The following is an 18,033-nucleotide window of genomic DNA, read 5'->3' on the forward strand; positions in this document are numbered from 1 at the left end:
CCAAGCTACACTTTGTGTTCGTGGTGCGAGTCACGCAGAAAACGTCCCTATCATCGTCCAGCGTTGTAACGCCAATACACCTCCACTTCCCTCCGCATTTCACTTCTAATGGTGTGCCCGTATAGAACATGGCAGCGACGCGACAAACTCTCACGTTGCGTACCTGCGCTTGCACGACTGTGAACTCAATCACGCTCACGATGACAACACCCACGATTGCCCCATCTCGTCGGTCGACCTCAAGCCAAGCCTCCGCTCGTGCGATTTAACTGAACAAGCGTTCGTTCACGCACGCGACACGTCGGCAGCCGCGACCCACTTGCTCGTGTTGTGTGCAATGCACGGCCGACGTCCCCTGTGGTCTTACAGATGTCCGTCCATCGGTGGTCACTGCACCGAAGTACCCCTTCGCAATTAAAAAAAAACAGATCGTATGTAGCACACGGCTTTGTATACGGGTGCACAACGACCAATCATGGGACACACACTTTTACGTGACATATTCTGGCAAACACCAAGTGTTTCATAAACCAGGATAGCCCAGCCGCGGTGGTCTAGTAACTACGGTGCTCGGCTGTTGACCCGCAGGTCGCGGGTTCGAATCCCGGCTGCGGCGGCTGCATTTCCGATGGAGGCGGAAATGTTGTATAGGCCCGTGTGTTCAGATTTGGGTGCATGATAAAGAACCCCAGGTGATCAAAATTTCCGGAGCCCTTCACTACGACGTCTCTCATAATCATATTGTGGTTTTGAGACGTTAATTCCCACAAATCGAATCAAAAACCTGGATAGCTGTTAACACGCCAATGGTATCTTCTAGACACAAATATAGAATACAGGTTGACCTTACATGCATGTACGAAAAAGAGAATGATAGATACGTGTATTGATTGAGGTAGAAAGGTTAAGAGTTCAATCTGAATCACTGTTATGGCGTGCTAATCAGTCACAAGGAAAGCAAATGATTGGCAAAAGATAGGAGTGTGAAGATGGTGGCAAACTAGCTTGAACTGCCCGAAACCCTTCTCAGTTTCACCTATGCAGAGCACTAAAATGACACGCCACAAGGGTCAGGCGGAAGTTCTCACCAGTAAACCTGCAAGGTAACGGCCAATGGACGCGCGAGAGATGTCTGGTTGAAGGCTTCGATTTTCTTTCTTATCTAAGGTATCGGAAAATGAAAGTAATGAGTGGTATGAAAATTCTAATTTCGATTACGGGATTTCACAGGCAAAAGATTAACCTCACCTGGTTTTGTATAGCCTCCGTCATCGGCCCAACTTTGTCCAAGCGAACACGTCATGTGGTAACGTCATCACGCGGCGTCATTGTGTCAGCATGATGACTTCGCAAACTTTAGCTATCTGTCAGATCGTGATGAAGTCATGCAGTGGCGGCATGACGTGATCATTTTTTTTGCGTCAATCAATCATGTCGAAGCCAACTGTCCAATGGTCACGTTTGATCAGGTATGCAAATCTTTCGCCCTAATACATATATCGTGAACTTACTTACAGCGCAACACCAGAAAAAATACAGGACAGGGAAGGAGCAAAAGAGAAAGAAAAGACGGCGCTTTTGCTCCTTCCCTGTCCTGTATTTTTTGTGGTGTTGCGCTGTAAGTTCACGATGTATCCTAACCAACTGGCCAACTTACCGTCTTATATATCCCGGTCCCATAAACAGCATCTCTCAGTTCGTGCGGAAGCCATGAGATACCACGTGGGTAGAGACATCTAATTAAGCGTTGGGCAGAACACTGCGCAACTCCGTGATCTGATTAGGAGCGGTACGTTTAACCTATGACGTGCACCTGTTTCTTGATTAATATGCGAGGTTTTTAACATTCTAAACCCACCATATGTTTATGAGAGACGCCGTAGTGGAGGGCTCCGGAAATTTCAATCCCCTGGGATCCTTTAACGTGGACTCAAATCTTAGTACACGGGCCTACAGCATTTCCGCCTCCATCGGAAACGCAGCCGCCGCAGCCGGGATTCGATCCAGTGGCCTGCGGGTCAGCAGCCGAGCACCTTAGACACTAGACCACCGCGGCGGGGCGTGCACACCTGTATCTTCCGGGACATCGTTGACGCCATGCAGTTGCATGTCACTAACTGACGCGAGTGACACATACGCGGCCTACTGCTCTTGTATCAGAAAGAAAGAGTGCGTGGGGGAAGAATGGCGAGAACGAGATCACTTTGACGTTGCTGCATGGAAGACTGCTGATGGCGACGTCGCTGGTGTCTTTCAAACATGACGGACAGCTCGATCGTGTCGACGGCTGACGTTCCTGGCAAAGTGGGTTTCGAGCGCTGTACACTCGATGAGCACGTGCAACGTTAAGTTAACGATATGCAGACACGTAACTTCATTGCGTAGTAAACGATGCTGCAGCGTGTAGGGCTCAACGGCACGCTGCAGCGTCGTCAATCACTTTGCTAAACTATGTCATCATACCGAAGAACTTGTAACAAGAAGCTCGCTGACAAGGTTTGCATTACAATGTGTCTCTCCTTTTAACGCGATAGCGTTAGACAGCTCATTTCACTCAAATTACGGCGTTGGCGTCGTTGGTTGTGAGCGAAAAATCATCATCTTGTGTGTGACCGAAAAATCTAGAAAGATGCAAATAAAATAACTAATAGGTAACTCTGGGTCCGAGTTGGGATCTAACCCGGGTCGATTGCTTGCAGGCGGGTGGTCTACCATACAGTCACACGTCTGCTTGAAAATATAGTGAAAATAACGTCATCTGTTTGGAAATGCAACGAAAGTAACTTTATGCTTTACAAACACATGCTTACTGTATACATACTTCACAATACAACATGAAGTATTGCACTAACAATGAGTATTTCAAGCGTACAATGCCACCGGCCATCAGTACATGTGATTATCATAATGACTCCCTGGTTTAAATCCAGCCATACTACACGAGGCATACACGTTACTGGGTTGACCTATTCTCTTAAGGCCACGCAGTGGATGCGCATCAAGTTCGAAAATATTCAGTGCACTAAGTGTTTGAAGTGCGCGCTAAAAGAAGGATACTGATATAGCGTTCAACTCTTAAAAGCGAAGCTAAATGATCTCCCTTTTTTTTTTCATTATTGCACGTAACGGTACAGGAGTAGCCGTAACGGTACAGGAGTAGCAGGGTGGCTACTCCTCTGAGTTTGTCCAGTCTTTGTACATTGTGTATGCCGCGCTACTATTTAACCAAGTATGTGAAAGCTCCATCTCACACAGCTTGGCACATTCGTCTTCTTGTTGATGTGAAACTTGGCAGCACAGTGATGATCACATATATTTTATGTGAATACGCTTGTGTGCATGGTGGTCTGCGTTCATCATTCGCCATCGCGTACATTTGTACTGACTGATTTTTGTGATGCAGCTTTTGCCGTTATCACGCTGCAGGAAACCGTTTTCATGGAGGTCATCTGCAATTTGAATAAATAAGTAAATAAATGAAGTCTATTTTATATCGGCCAGTCTTTGCTAATCTGGCCAGTATCCCAGCCGCCTTGAGTCTGTTTTTACGGAGATTCATAAAGCAAGTGTGCTTTTGGGGACGTGGGCGTATAGTTGTTCAATTCACCAAGACTTTTCGTGTGGTTCGGCCTGGCTGGCCAGACGCCTTCGCAAATTATATCCCGACAAGCACAGTTACTTCTGGCGTCTGCTTTCACTGGAACTGTTCCTGCGCAATAATGTGTGTGTGTGTGTGTGTGTGTGTGTGTGTGTGTTTGCGTGCGTGCGTGCGTGCGTGGATATAATACTAGAGTAACAGCCATCCCCGCAATAATCAACTGTCATAATTGCTGTCAATTAATTCATGCGTGATTCCTTCTTAGGCGAGTAGCAGCGACAACACAAAGCAAGCGGGCGCAAAACAGAGGCGCAACTATGCGGCCCAACACAGGGAGCCAGTTCTCCGACACTTCTCACAGGCTATAGAACCACAAATTAATGTACTCATATCAGTCAGATGTTTTCTTTAGAAAACAGGACGATCTAAAGTCTCTATCAACCATGAATATCAGCCTGGTTCTTCAGAAGGTGAAACGTCCCAAAACGCCCTTTTCTATATTGTTTAGAGATGCTTAGTATATTACGCCCGTCGCGATCAGACTACCAAAACAATAAAAATATAGATTTACTTTTTTGACACCTGTATGCTAGCATGGAAAGACCACCGTAACCTCCTATCTTCTCGATCATTGTTAGCCAGGCTCCCCAGACAAGGCACTCGATGTAGGGTCAACAGTCACAGTGGTCGGACAGGCGGAACAGAAAGGAAACTTCGACCTTACAATTTCGCAATGCGATCGTTTCGGCTCCGTACACTTGGATACGGTTGGTAAGTCCATAAGTAGCAATGTACGAAGAACAGCCACCTCCCCCCCTCCTCCACTGCGCCGAAGCAGTAACCCCACGAAATCTAGCGCCGCCTCTGCCGAATTTCTTCTATTCGGGTCAATGCCGTCCGGCCAGTGCACAGTCGGTGGCGTCAGAACAAAACGCCTTCGTCGCGCTCCACTGAATGCCACCAAAGAAAGCACAGAGAAATCGCATAGCCAATAACTGCGAACGCCTCGTTATCGCACCTATCGATCGCGCCAGGTGAGATTGCCCACTTTCCGTCGTTCGCGACGGATACACTCTCAAAGGATCAATAGAATAAAAAAAAACAGTCGATGAGAAGAAGAAAAAGTCTGAGAGGCCAGTTTATTGAGCAGTAAAGGAAAAGACCGGGAATTTGTGTGGGTATGTCTGTTCACTCCTCCTGTGCTCAGCCCGCGCAAAGACCTTCCAGAGACAATGAGGCGCCGATGTGGGCGAGATGAGAAACACCCATCGCGGTGCCGCTCGACGAAGCTGCAGCCTATTTGTACGAAAGGTCGTACAAGCGACCTGTGTACTTTGTCCTTTGGTTTTTTTTATACTTCCAAGGTTTCCCGATTATACGGGCGTGCCGGGGGCTTATTCTAAATTTAAATTCAAGCAGTATATACGGACCCATTGACACGGAGGTATGAAGAGTTGTGTAATGAGTCTCATTTGAATCTGACAGGGGTAAGGAGGTTCGCTCGAAGGATAAAGCGTCTGCTCTTATTCTGTTAATTCAGCATTAGTGTAATACACTTATGTGCCTTGACTGTTTTAGGGGTGAAGCTCCTTAGGGTGTGGGTCTGTCCTTCGTTGTTGTCGTACGTATAGCCACCCGGGTGTACATACACGCTCTAGAACGGGTCTGTGCCACACGGGATGGAGATGGGAGAGCACTAGGAGTGTTCACTAGATGGACGCATAGACGGACGCATGGACGGATGGACAGACAGACTAGCAGACGTATGGACAGACGCGCGGAGCGGGTATGTGCCACAGGGAATGCGAGATGCGAGATGGTGGTACTGGGAGTGCTAACTAGTTGGAGACACGGATGGACGGACAGACAGACTAGAAGATGGACAGATGGACGGATGCGCGGACGTACGGACGGACATACGGATGGACGGACTCATGGATGGACGCACGGACAGACGGACGGACGGACGGATGGTCGCGCGGACGGACGGAAGCAAGAACGAACTGAGGGGCGGAAGCATGGACGAGCTGACGGACGCTTCTCCCCACTCATCATTCACTCCGTGGATATGCTGTGATTTTTGTTTCATTTTTTTGTCATGCAAAATGTCTCACTCAGTTCCTTCAATATATCCCTCTAAAGGTGCAGTGGACGAATTCAAACCATCGGTGCACTAGCCAGACACTGCATTTATGGTCACCTCGATGCCGCGGAAACTTCCGCCACTGGTGCAGCCGAGGATGGAAGGCAGCATTTGAAAGGCTGGGAGGATAACAAGAAGAGTGTCCGTTTGGCTAGCTTATGTTGGTGAAGAGGAAAGGAGAATAGAAAGGTGAGAAAGAGAGTAATAAAGGGAAGAAGGAAATGAAGAATAAATGCACTTGGTTGGACTACAATAATCAAAGCGAAAAGACTGCAAGCTGCCTGACAGGAGGTCAAATAAGTAGCCTTTGCACAACTATTTTTACAAGAGCGCTTCTTTTTGGGTGAGTTGCAGCATCACACTGTCATGGTTGCGTTTTAAAAGGCAGATAAGATGTAACACATGAAACGTAAGCGAATCCCGTATGTCGATTTGCGTGCCTTACTTTGTATGCCTGTCATCGAGCCCCACCGCGGTGTTCTAGTGGCTAAGGTACTCGGCTGCTGACCTGCAGGTCTCGGGATTGAATCCTGGCTGCGGTGGCTGCATTTTCAGTGGAGCCGAATATGCTGTAGGCCCATGTGCTCAGACTTGGGTGCACGTCAAGGAACCCCAGGTGATGGAAATGTCCGGAGCCCTGCACTACGGCATCTGTCATAATCATATAGTGGTTTTGGGACGTTGAATCTCACCTATCAATCCATTACACCTGTCTTCGAACGTGCCACTGAACGGGTGTGTTCGAATGTTCAGACCGAAAGAGCCAAACGGCGTATAACTTTTCACAGATTTAACCTTGCTGAACCGGTGGATGCTCCCATAGGCGCCCAAAGCTAACGGAAAGAGAAGAAGAAGAAATGTTTTCAAAGAGTTGCTATTGAAACACCTTCTGGCTCACCCATGACCCAAGGCGCGCCTGTCCACGCTACGGCTCACATTCACAAAGGCGTCCTACGCTAAAGACTTTCTAAAGACAATGTTTCAGCCAACCAAGCTGCGTGACATATCATTACCGAAGCCGGCCGATCCATGGGGAAAACGCACTCACGAAAGAGAAGTTCTGTGAATTCTGCCCTAGAACGCCGTTATGCATGCACGGTCGGGCGTCGTAGTAATTTCTTGCTTGTTCCAAAATCTTTGGCATACTATCTTCTTTTCTTTGATTGCAAGCTTTCTTTAACTGTAGGCATTTTTTTTAAATTTGCTGATTGTAATACTATTTTGTTACGGGACAGTACTATTCATTTAACGGTATGAAATTTCTTGCTGTAAAAATCCAGGCGTTAGCTTCGAAAACGCCTAAATGAAAGTTTGCCTGGCGTCGATTAGGTCATTTCATGCATCTGTTCTAACGCCTCTTATCTATACAAGTGAACATTCACACAACCGATAAAAAGAGATATATGTATGGTTTAATGATCAGAATCTACGACAGGTTGCGAACTGCACATCATTCCCACGAGATTTCACCAAGTTGTGTTAAGAGTCCCAGGAAGACATCACTTCAACTCCCATACTCGAAACTTTTCTCAACGTGTTGACTATATATACGTCATCGTGAGAAACGAGAAAATATCCTCGGCCCCGTCTGTATATACCAAGTATAGAATGTTGCTTGCTCGTCATAGTTTGAGTGCAATTGCTTCACAGTGTGGTTTCTCTAACCACGCGAGAATGCAACGTTGAAGCACGTACGCACCACTGAGCAACGACGTCCTCAACAGAGCTGTAGAGCGAAAAGCTTTCCTCGTATGCGCCTCAGTCACTAAAGCTTTCGAAATTCCAACTTAACGGGCGTATTGTACGGCACCGCCACGTCATTTTACACGCTTGTTGAAATATATTAGAGTTGAACTATATTAGACGCACAATTCCAAAAGCCTTTCGTGCTTGAGTGCTCCTCGCCGCATTAATTGTATTCAAGAATGTAGAACGTGCAAAGTAAACACGAACACAAAGAAACAAGACCATGCAAGCGCCGTATTAGCTGATAACACTTGCTTGCATTCGCTACAACGTTGCCTGGCGGCATTCTATACGGCGTCGTAACTTTCCGCAAATCTCAGATCAATGGCCAACTGCCAAAAATCGTTTCTTAGCTCGTTTTGCTGTGCTCGCTTACTACGTTCTGTAACGATACATCGAGGGCGCCTATTGGCCAACAGCTTCTTTTTCGAATGGTTCTACTGATAATTATTCAAGTGCCCCATTGCGATCGAGTATTCTCGTCCTGATTACTTTGAAAAGTAATGAACAGATAGCTGCACGATTACCGCAAGCAGTTTAAATGGATACAGTAAAAGGCCACACATATGCACGTTTCACCTCATGCGATGTGCTCCTTGACCGCCTGCAGTTACTTTTCCACGGTGATTCAACGCTAACGCCCTTGTGGACGAAACGTGCGAAAACTCGGGGCGTGCCTGCGCACATTTCAAGAATGTAAATTGTGCCTCGGTTCGAATAGAGATATGTAGTATGTAACAGCGAGCAGTGAAAGCCGGAAATTCATTTTCCTCGGAGCCCGACATTTATGCTCGGGGCGTCCTCGTGGTCGAGTTGAGAAAGCCCCAAGAGTATAGACCTCGACAACGCCAAGCTGCAAGTCACGTTTTCGTACGGAACAAAAGGACATCGTGCGCCTTGTTCATTACGCTCGGACGAGAACGCTATGTGGCCGGAATGCAATGCGACCGCATTCGTTAGAGGCCTTTTACTACGAGGCTCCCTAGTTGCCGATTCTAACTTTCGCCTTTAATGTGGAAGGGGGGAGTGTTATGTGACATGAAACTTGTATGCGGTACAGACTGATAACTTCCGCGGTGGTCTAGTGGCTAAGGTACTCGGCTGCTGACCCGCAGGTCGCGGGTTCGAATCCCGGCTGCGGCGGCTGCATTTCCGATGGAGGCGGAAATGTTGTAGGCCCGTGTGCTCACATTTGGGTGCACGTTAAAGAACCCCAGGTGGTCGAAATTTCCGGAGTCCTCCACTACGGTGTCTCTCATAATCATATGGTGATTTTGGGACGTTAAACCCCACATATCAATCAAATCAGACTGATAACTTTCGTGCGAGCCCACGTGGTTTATGCCTATATGCCTATATATAAGCACATATAGTGTTTGTAATACTTTGACTTTAATTAAAAAAGAAAAAAACAAATATTTTATGGGTACAGATGGGTGGTAACTTCTAGCTCTGAACAAATCATTTGCGTGAGATGAAAAGCGGATAAGGGCACAAAAGAGAAGTTTTGGTAGAGTGGAATGAAAATGAATTAATATGAAAGTTACTAGGCATCCATTGATGTGTTTACGTTGGCATTATTTCCAAAATGTTTTACCGGCATCCCCGATTGTTCGGCGATTTAAAGCGTCAGATACTAAAATTCCTACCAACACATGTTAAGAGCAGATCCACTGGTCGATAATATTGTTGCACCGACAGCTGGGGGTGGTAAATGTTCACTAAAAGTGCATTCACGAAAACTTTGGCGGCGCAGTTTGCTATCGGGGAGGGCAGGGGCCTCACATCGTCGCGTTCCGCGCGTAAACGATGGAGACTACCAGCGGTAAAAAGAGATCGCGGTCTGTGGGCGTCTCGACAGCACGATGCTCAGCGAATAATGTCCCGGTGACCTGAAAAATGAAGCTGGGACAAAAAAAAAAATTGGGAGCAGGAGTGTCACCGGGCAAGCCCGATAATCGCGGCCTCGCAGTATGTGAAGTAGAATCGAAGGAAAAAAAATATTGAAAAAACGTGAACACAGATTCTTTCGTTATTCATTTTTTATTTTCCTTCTTTGTTTTCTTCGTTTCATTTAGTTTAGACTGCAAAGTCTGAAGAACGAAGAGCGCTGCGAAAGGCACGACTTCATCACATCTGCATAAAGCGAGATGGACGCCGGCCGGCAAGTCGAGCGCTTGTAACGGGGGAACGAACTATCCGGGATCGATATATGCAGACGCCGAACCCCCCTTGTCATCGCATGCACATCGGCAGGCGCTGTGAGGTGCCGTTTCGTTTATCGACGGAGCTACCGCTCGGCTATCGGCGCTCTTTTGCTCCCGTTCAAAAGGGGCCGAAGGGCTCCGATTTCTAAACGTTCTAGTCTGAACGGAATCACTCCGCCAACATTTGTCAGCATAAGCGAGAGGCGATAAGCCAGCGAGCACGAAAAGGCGCGATATAGGAATGGGCTCAATGCACGGAATGCATATATGTTACCATCTCTCTGTTTCGTTTCTCTTTTTCTAACGTGCAAGCCTTAGGCGCCTCATCAAATCAAACGCGAAAGTTGATCTTCGGCGGTGTCAATATGGCTGCCGCTCCCCCCATCAACATCACGCGATGGCATGACCATGCATATGACGTCGTGGTGACGTAACAGAACGTCGACGTCACCTTGACGTCACACGATGAAGTCATGGCCACGTCACCGCGTCACTTGGTCTGGCATCGTCACACATCGTCCCTTGGTAGGTAAAATGTAGGCCACTCCCAGAAGCAGTGTCCACGATTCTGGAGGCATTGCCAAGCCACGTTGCATGCAGAAATTTCTCAGGGCTTTTTGGGGAACGGACTAGGCTGTTTTGATTGTGTTTGCTCTTCGGGGAGGGGGAGGGGGTGCTACAGTTTAGCCTCCCTCGTACCTCCCGCTAGCAGAGGGGGGGGGGGGAATAAGTACATTAATAAAGTAAAAAAACATGGCTTTTGCCATTCAGTTGTCTTAGGTGGATGCGTAAGAGAACTTGCGAGTTTTCAGTTTTTTTTTCTTAATAAATGAGAACACTTACTGGGAATTCGTGTATCGCATAACGTGTGCTTTTTTTTTTCAGTTTGCCATGTGGGTACCTGATGGCATGGCTGTGTGCCACTATATAGACATGTAAATGTTGCACATACGCAGCTGTGCAGTGCGCTCAAGTGGATCGTGGTTTAGAGAAAAGTGACGTGGAAAGGTTATGCCCGTTTGAAGGCGTATCATTTATGTATGCTGTGGACGCGTGGGTGTGCATGCTGTTTCCCACTTATTCGTAAAGAACGAACACTTGCGTCAGCGCATCTCTAGATATAGTAGGTATGGCGCAACGAATAAACCAATTCTGAATATGATGAAGAAAAGAAGTGTCAGAAGCCGCGCTGCCTTGCATTTGAGCTGTACGGCAAAATGGCAACACTACCGGAATCAGAACATTGGACAAAGCTGGACAGTCGGCCAGATATGTTGTATACTCCGTAAATGCTTCACACGAGGTTTATCTCCATGTGCTTGGACCTTGTAGGCTCCGTTGTTTCTGCTACGTTTTTTTTTTTCTGAAACTGCCATGAAATCATAAGCACCTAAAGTAGATTAGCAGTTATGGCTTGACTCCGCAATAAGCCAGTCGCATTTATTTATTTATTTATTTATTTATTTATTTATTTATTTATTTATTTATTTATTTATTTATTTATTTATTTATTGGTACTGCAATCCCCTGGAGGGATTTTAGCAGGTGGGTACAAAAGCCGTAAACATCAGCATATAACACCAGGCAAACAGATAGAACAGCCTATCACATTTCACATAGTGACATTCAGAAGTGACATTCAAAAGGGCCCAGGAGCTTGGTTTTTAGGTGTCCATTAAGGAACATCAGGTGTTCGGAAATATTCCGAGGATTTGCACACCGACATACCTCATAATCATATAAAGGTATGGCACGCATAATCTGCGAATTTAATTAATGTAAACTACAGCCCTGTCTTGTTCATTTTCTTTATTTCTATTGCTCCATGGCCCCGCCGCGGTGGTCTAGTGGCTAAGGTACTCGGCTGCTGACCCGCAGGTCGCGGGTTCGATTCCCGGCTGTGGCGGCTGCATTTTCGATGGAGGCGGAAATGTTGTAGGCCCGTGTACTCAGATTTGGGTGCATGTTAAAGAACCCCAGGTGGTCAAAATTTCCGGAGCCCTCCACTACGGCGTCTCTCATAATCAAATGGTGGTTTTGGGTCGTTAAACCCCACAAATCAATCAATCAATCTATCTATTGCTCCATGCTTCACTCCATACTTCCTTGTTTATGTGATGAAAGCAAAATAAACGCCAACTCCAACTGTACTTATGCTAGACAAATGAAACATTATTAAATGTGTCAAATATGTCGTACGCGCTATCATTCTTAAGGTAACAATTGAATAAATAAATATTTTCATATTGGTAAGGAATGCGGGCGTGCTACTGTGATAGCACCGATGAAAGCTGCGAAGCAGCCACCGAGGTACAGACCGCCACGTGTGCCAGATGGTGGCGCAACGTCCAAGCAACATTATCACATGCACTGTATATGTGGCACGCGTCCAGGCACATAGATACGATCGATTGCTTGTGTGCCCGTTTTCATTTTTCTAAAGCATTGCTCTGTTTATTTTTTCTCGTTACCTTTCTATTCCATTTCGTCCAAGCAACATTATCACACTGTAAACGTGGCACGCGTCCAGTCACATAGATACGATCGATTGCTTGTGTGCGCGTTTTCATTTTTTAAAGCATTCCTCTGTTTTTTTTTCTCTCCTTATCTTTCTATTCCATTTCTTTTTCCCAAGTGCAGGGTAGAAAACCGGTATATTTCTTCTGGTTTAGCTCCCTGCCTTTCAATCAAACTTGTTATCTCTCTCTCTTGCTTTATCGATCGGCGATTCCTCTTTCTTTCCACGTAAACATTTCAGTAAGCAGCCGAGTGACACTTGCACGTCTTCTCTACAAGAAAACTTGTGAAACGTTTTATGCCTGCATGTCATGCCTTTTTCCATATTCGTACACAAGGGCCCGAAAAAATTGTTTTGCTTATACCTTTCTTTTCTTGAATTTTGTAAATTTGGTGTGGTTATTGAGATGCAATCATCACGCAGCAAGAATAACGCCATGACCTCGCGGACTTGTAATAGAGGGAGGAGCTTTCCTTCAGATCTTTCCCACTCTCACTCTATCTGGCTGTCAAGGTGGAAGCGACGTGTACATTCCAAGCATAAGGCAACAAAACCGCACGGACGTTTTGAGAAAACAAGTGTGTCTATCCTCCACCCCTCCCTGCACCGAGTGGAAATTAACATGTTCACTTTTGATCGGCATAATCAGCTCATATAGTTTATAGCTTGAGAAAGTCAGTGCCGAAAGTCTGACTGTTGAAGAGCCCTCTATAAGGAGCCGAAGCACCTGCTTTCAGATGAGCTGCCCTGGTTGAAAGAGATTACGTACATAGAAGAGCTCGCCAGATTACAGAACGCTGCACGCAACATCCAAGGACTGCCGATTACAGGCACGGTAGTTAAACGGTTATCTTTCGCGGATGGTCGCACGTCTTCGTGGTTGGTGGATTGGGGCTGCCATTCCTTCGAATGCGTGAAATTAAGTTGTGTGTATTCGCTCTTTTTTTTTTTTTGTCATGGAGACTTTTAAATTAACTGTCGCTGTTTCCATCACCCTTTTCATTCTGCTTGTGCCCATGCCAACACGACGCTTTCCCGCAACAAATACGGATTCCCCCAAACAAACCGGTCAACTTTCACTCATTACTGGAGAAACAAGCAACTGCCCTTCGGATGGAAGGAGAGAGAGAGAGAGAAAAAAAAGAGGGGGGTCTCCCGCGGCCAGATTGCGGTTAGAGCTGGCCGAGGCTTCTCGTAAAGATCGTCGGTGTGGTGAAAGTTCGGGAGATTTTCAGTCATCATGTCCCGTGTCGTCGTAGTCGTAGTAACCAGTTGCATTTCATTGCATGTCAATAAGAATGGCGTCACAGCATATCCACGGAGTGAATGATGATGAGTGGGGCAAAGCGTCCATTGGTCCGTCTGTGCGTCTGTCCGTACGTTCGTCCGTCCACCCGTCCTTCCATCCGCTTCGCCCCACTAGTCATCATTCACCTCGTGGATATGATGTGATTTTTTATCGGCGAAAGACTGACTAGGGATCAAGAGGAACACGAACTTCCACGAAGCAGAGAGACAGATGAAGTTAGAAAACGACGGTTATTCACCACCTAAGCCTCAGTGATGTTCCTCACACGAGCAGGAATACTGTGAACAGCATGACGAATAGACCATGACTCTAGCGCGACCTCCGCGGCGCCCGGAAGATGTCGACGTTAAAAACATCGAGGAACGTCGGTGGCACTCGGCAGCTCTTGTTTTTCGCTCGATCCGCCTTGTCGCCAGTGCGGCGCGTTGCCCTATAAGCTCCACAAAGTCGCAGGCGACACGCTCCACTTTCCGGGCAGAGCGCGTTCCGACACAGCTCCCCCAAGGGCTCAGGAAAGTAAGTAAAATGGAATAAGAAATCGAAGAACGGGGTTCCTTTCCTTATCGCAAGTTCCCGCGTGTAATCTTCCCCGCGAATCTTCGAAAAGCGAGGCATTCCGCGAGTCTCACAGTCTGTGTCTTTTCCTATTGTACGCACTGCACTTTGGTTTGGATTTCTTTGTTTGTACACGCGAATGTGTGGCCGTGTTCGTGTGTGTGTGCTCGTGTTGCACGCGCCCCGTGGCGATGCAGGAACTGGTGGGCGTAATACAGCTGAAGGCAACGGAAGTTATCTGTAAGGACGGGCGCGAGCGCGCTTTTTTTCAATCGAAAGGCGAAGTCTCATTTGAAGGCCAAAAAAAAGAGTATGGAATTTTTCGCTGCTGGATGGACCTCTCCCACCGACCTCTTACTGCCTTGCGTAACGGAACGCGGTCGATGTAACGGTCGATAATGCGGCGTCTCTTGACTGTGCCGGTGGATTACGTTTCTTGTCAAACATCCGCCTGTGAATGCTCTGGCTATATTGTCGCGAGAGCAAGGTTTCCAGCTCCAGTATCTTCTCAAGAAATTTGTGCAAAACCAACTCCTCTGCTTCTTTTTTAAGTCTTTCTTTGTACTCTTCTACCTTTGGGTTTGTTTCTCTGGTCATTACAGAGCTTCGGCTTTCGACTTTAATGGAATGTGGGATAAATCGTGTTTTCCAGCCTGGGACAGGCGCCTACACGCTGCATTTTACGGCTCACAAACCGAGCAGTCAAGGTCGCCGCGTTCGGGATTAGAAGGGGAAAGCTTACTAGGAAAAGCGTCTAGCAAGAGGCAGGTCCGGCGCCACCGTCTAAGTCCAAGCCATTGTTAACAGGCACGCGTGTCATTTAGAATGACACGGGGACGCGACCACTTAGCCTGACCGAGACATAGTGGGGGCAGGTAAACGACCATATTCTCTCGCGCTGTTGTTAGGATGTCGGGGCGCCTCGCTGTCGCATGTACACCTGGTAAGCAATGGTGTACCCATCGCTCTTAAGGACGCTTCTAGAAAGCAACAGTTAATGAAAGAACTTACGGGGCCCGAGCGTGGGAACGGCTGCCGACGGTAGTCGGCCGAAGGAAGCAGCACGGCCTGGTATGGGAGAGAGTGTCACGTGCGGAGGACCTTTCCCTTTGCGTGTTTCATTTTGGTAAGGAGGTTTTTACAAATGTAGTGCCTTTTATGAAAGTGTTTCTGTGATTGGTTGTGGTGCTGCGAGTCCCAACATGTGATTGGTTTTTGTAAAGACTCTTTGTTCGACCAAGGGTTAAAAAGAGGATGCTTAAACTTGAAAAGTGAGCGGAGCGGAGTCGGGGTCAACGGCGGATCTCACCACCGGAGACCAGCTATGCGGGCCGAGGGGTATGCCACCACTTTCTATGTTTTGTCTTTGTAACCCAGTGCATTTTGTAACTTGAAGTTGTGTTAGCTAAATAAACCCCCAATGAGTGCTCCCCGAATTCATCGTGTTGACTTCTCATCGATTGCCTCCGCGGAGTTTCAACCACACTTATTCGTCTCCCTAGTCGTCCGATGCGCCTAACTTGAACAACCCCGACGTTTCGCTACAATATGTCCCACAAAAGTACAGATGAGACAGTGTGCACAACCCCCAATCTCTGCATACCCATGTATAACACAGACCCACCGCAGTGGCCCAGTGAGGTGGTGCTCGACGGATGACCCGGAGGTCACGGGATCAAATCCCTCTCGTGGCGGCGAATTCCGATGAAGGCGCAGTGCTAGAGGTCCGTGTACTTAGATATAGGTGCACGTTAAAGAGCACCAAATGGTCGAAAATTTTCCGCAGCGTCTGTGCTACGCCATTACCGGTGATAATCACATCGTGGTTTTGGGCGACAAACCGCAACTATTATTATTATGCGTAGCATGATGCTTGGCTAAATTATATGACTGTGGTGTAGTTGTACCTATTGAGCAAATATAAAGAGTTTCCTTCGTTCTCAGACTTAGTAAGCCATGAATGACTACTACCACTGTCTCATCAAGTATAGCTCCCAAACAAGTAATCAAAGAAAAAAACATTTTTTGGTGGCATGACGGAGCCTGACTTTACAAAACACAAATATTCTGATATTCAAAGCCCAATAAGCCACATTTGCATGAACCATTCTTTCGTATTTACGAGTAGCTCCTTGCGTGGTGCATGAGTTATTATGCTTACGCAAGCGCCACTTTGCGTTAGGTCAGACGAAAACGAACTAAACGTGCTGATAATAGTACGACTTAGCCTTGCCTTTTTTGTCGCGCCCTGCTCCTCACCTTTGTGCCCTCGACAAACGTTAGCCATCGACATCGTTCTTGTTACGCCACCAGAGTGTGCATAAAGTGCGCATGCGCCAACACTGTTGTTCGCTTTCACATATACCCTGAAGGGCATGATCATAAGCAGCGCATGAGATTGAAGTTTTCCCTTTCCAGCGCTTGGCGGTGAATTTCAGGTTGCTTAGAAATACGAAACGAGGAAACAAGCGCTACTCATCGCATCATTCTTTGGACATATTTTTCAACTGCTTCTCTAAAGGTTTTCGTTATACAAATTCTAACATGTACGTTTGTTTGATCTGTAAATTCCTTTCGTCGTCACACACAACGATAGAATTCTATCTGAAATGAATTTCTCAAGAAAATCGTGCGACCTTCAGCAAACTAAAGGGGCAAAACACTTTTTTTTTGTCACCAATATGGAAGGCTTGATATAACTTGTGCTTTTCTGTGCGCATAGATGTTGAAAAGTACACGTGCATATAAAGATACCAGTACGCTAACGAGTTCGACCTTCTCACAAAAACTGGGAAGCTTGTAGTAGTTGACTGATGGTGTGCGGGTGAAAGATCTTAGCTATATTCAGACATTATATGTATTTTATGTTTGGACAATCAACAATATTATCAACAACAGCGTCCTACTTGCCGAAATATTAAGGTAATTGCACGAGAACACATGCGCTACGATAGGACATTCCGATTACAATGATTCCGATTACATCAGAGGCACCGCCTACAATTAATCACTAGTAATTGAACTAGCTGCAATAAATAAAGAACCTTCTGTGCATCAAGAGACGCAATAAAATACTATTTGTTCATTTCTGTTTGATTCATGGAAAAAAGAACCGCCGGAGGTTACTGTAGCGAATAGCGCTAGTGGTGCAGAAGTTTAATTTTCACCTGGTAAAACGGGACAAATCGTGTCATCTAGCGCGGCCTGTCCAAGCACGTCTGCCATCTAGCCAAGCGTGCACGTCGGCCATCTTGCAGTCCATGGCAGGAAATCGTTCAATGGTCATTTTTATTTATTTATTTATTTATTTATTTATTTATTTATTTATTTATTTATTTATTTATTTATTTATTTATTTATTTATTTATTTATAATATCTCAAGAGCCCCATTCAAGGGGTGTTACATGAGGGGGTAGACAGTTCACAAACAGATGATTTGTTCGATAGCTTCACTGAAATGGGCGATGCTGGAGTGGTGCACGACGTCAGCAGGAAGATCGTTCCATTCTATTGATGTTTGCGCAAAAAATGAAGAGTGATGGGCAGTGGTATGCATACGGGGTGGATAAACCGCTTTCGAATGGCTGATACGGCATGAAAGACGATGAGCTGGAACTATAACATGGTTTAGGTGCAATGCATGATAAAATTTGTGACACAAACACAGTCTTGAAACTTTACGGCGCGAACCTTAGTCAACCATGTTAGCACGAGATTTTAATTAGCTCGGTGACGCTACTGTGTTAGAAGTAGTACGAATAAATGAATCTGGCTGCGCGATTTTGGATGGATTCAAGTGTTTTAATTAGGGTTATTTGATGGGGATCCCAGATGGCACATGCATATTCTAGTTTCGGGCGGACTAGTGTTAGATAGGTTAAAAGTTTAACAGAAGGCGGGGCTAGTCGTAAGTTTCTTCGGAGATTGCCAAGAACGCGGTTTGAGTCATTAGTGAT

This window comes from Rhipicephalus microplus, chromosome 4 (genome assembly GCF_043290135.1).
Source record: "Rhipicephalus microplus isolate Deutch F79 chromosome 4, USDA_Rmic, whole genome shotgun sequence".
Taxonomy (NCBI): Eukaryota; Metazoa; Arthropoda; class Arachnida; order Ixodida; family Ixodidae; genus Rhipicephalus; species Rhipicephalus microplus.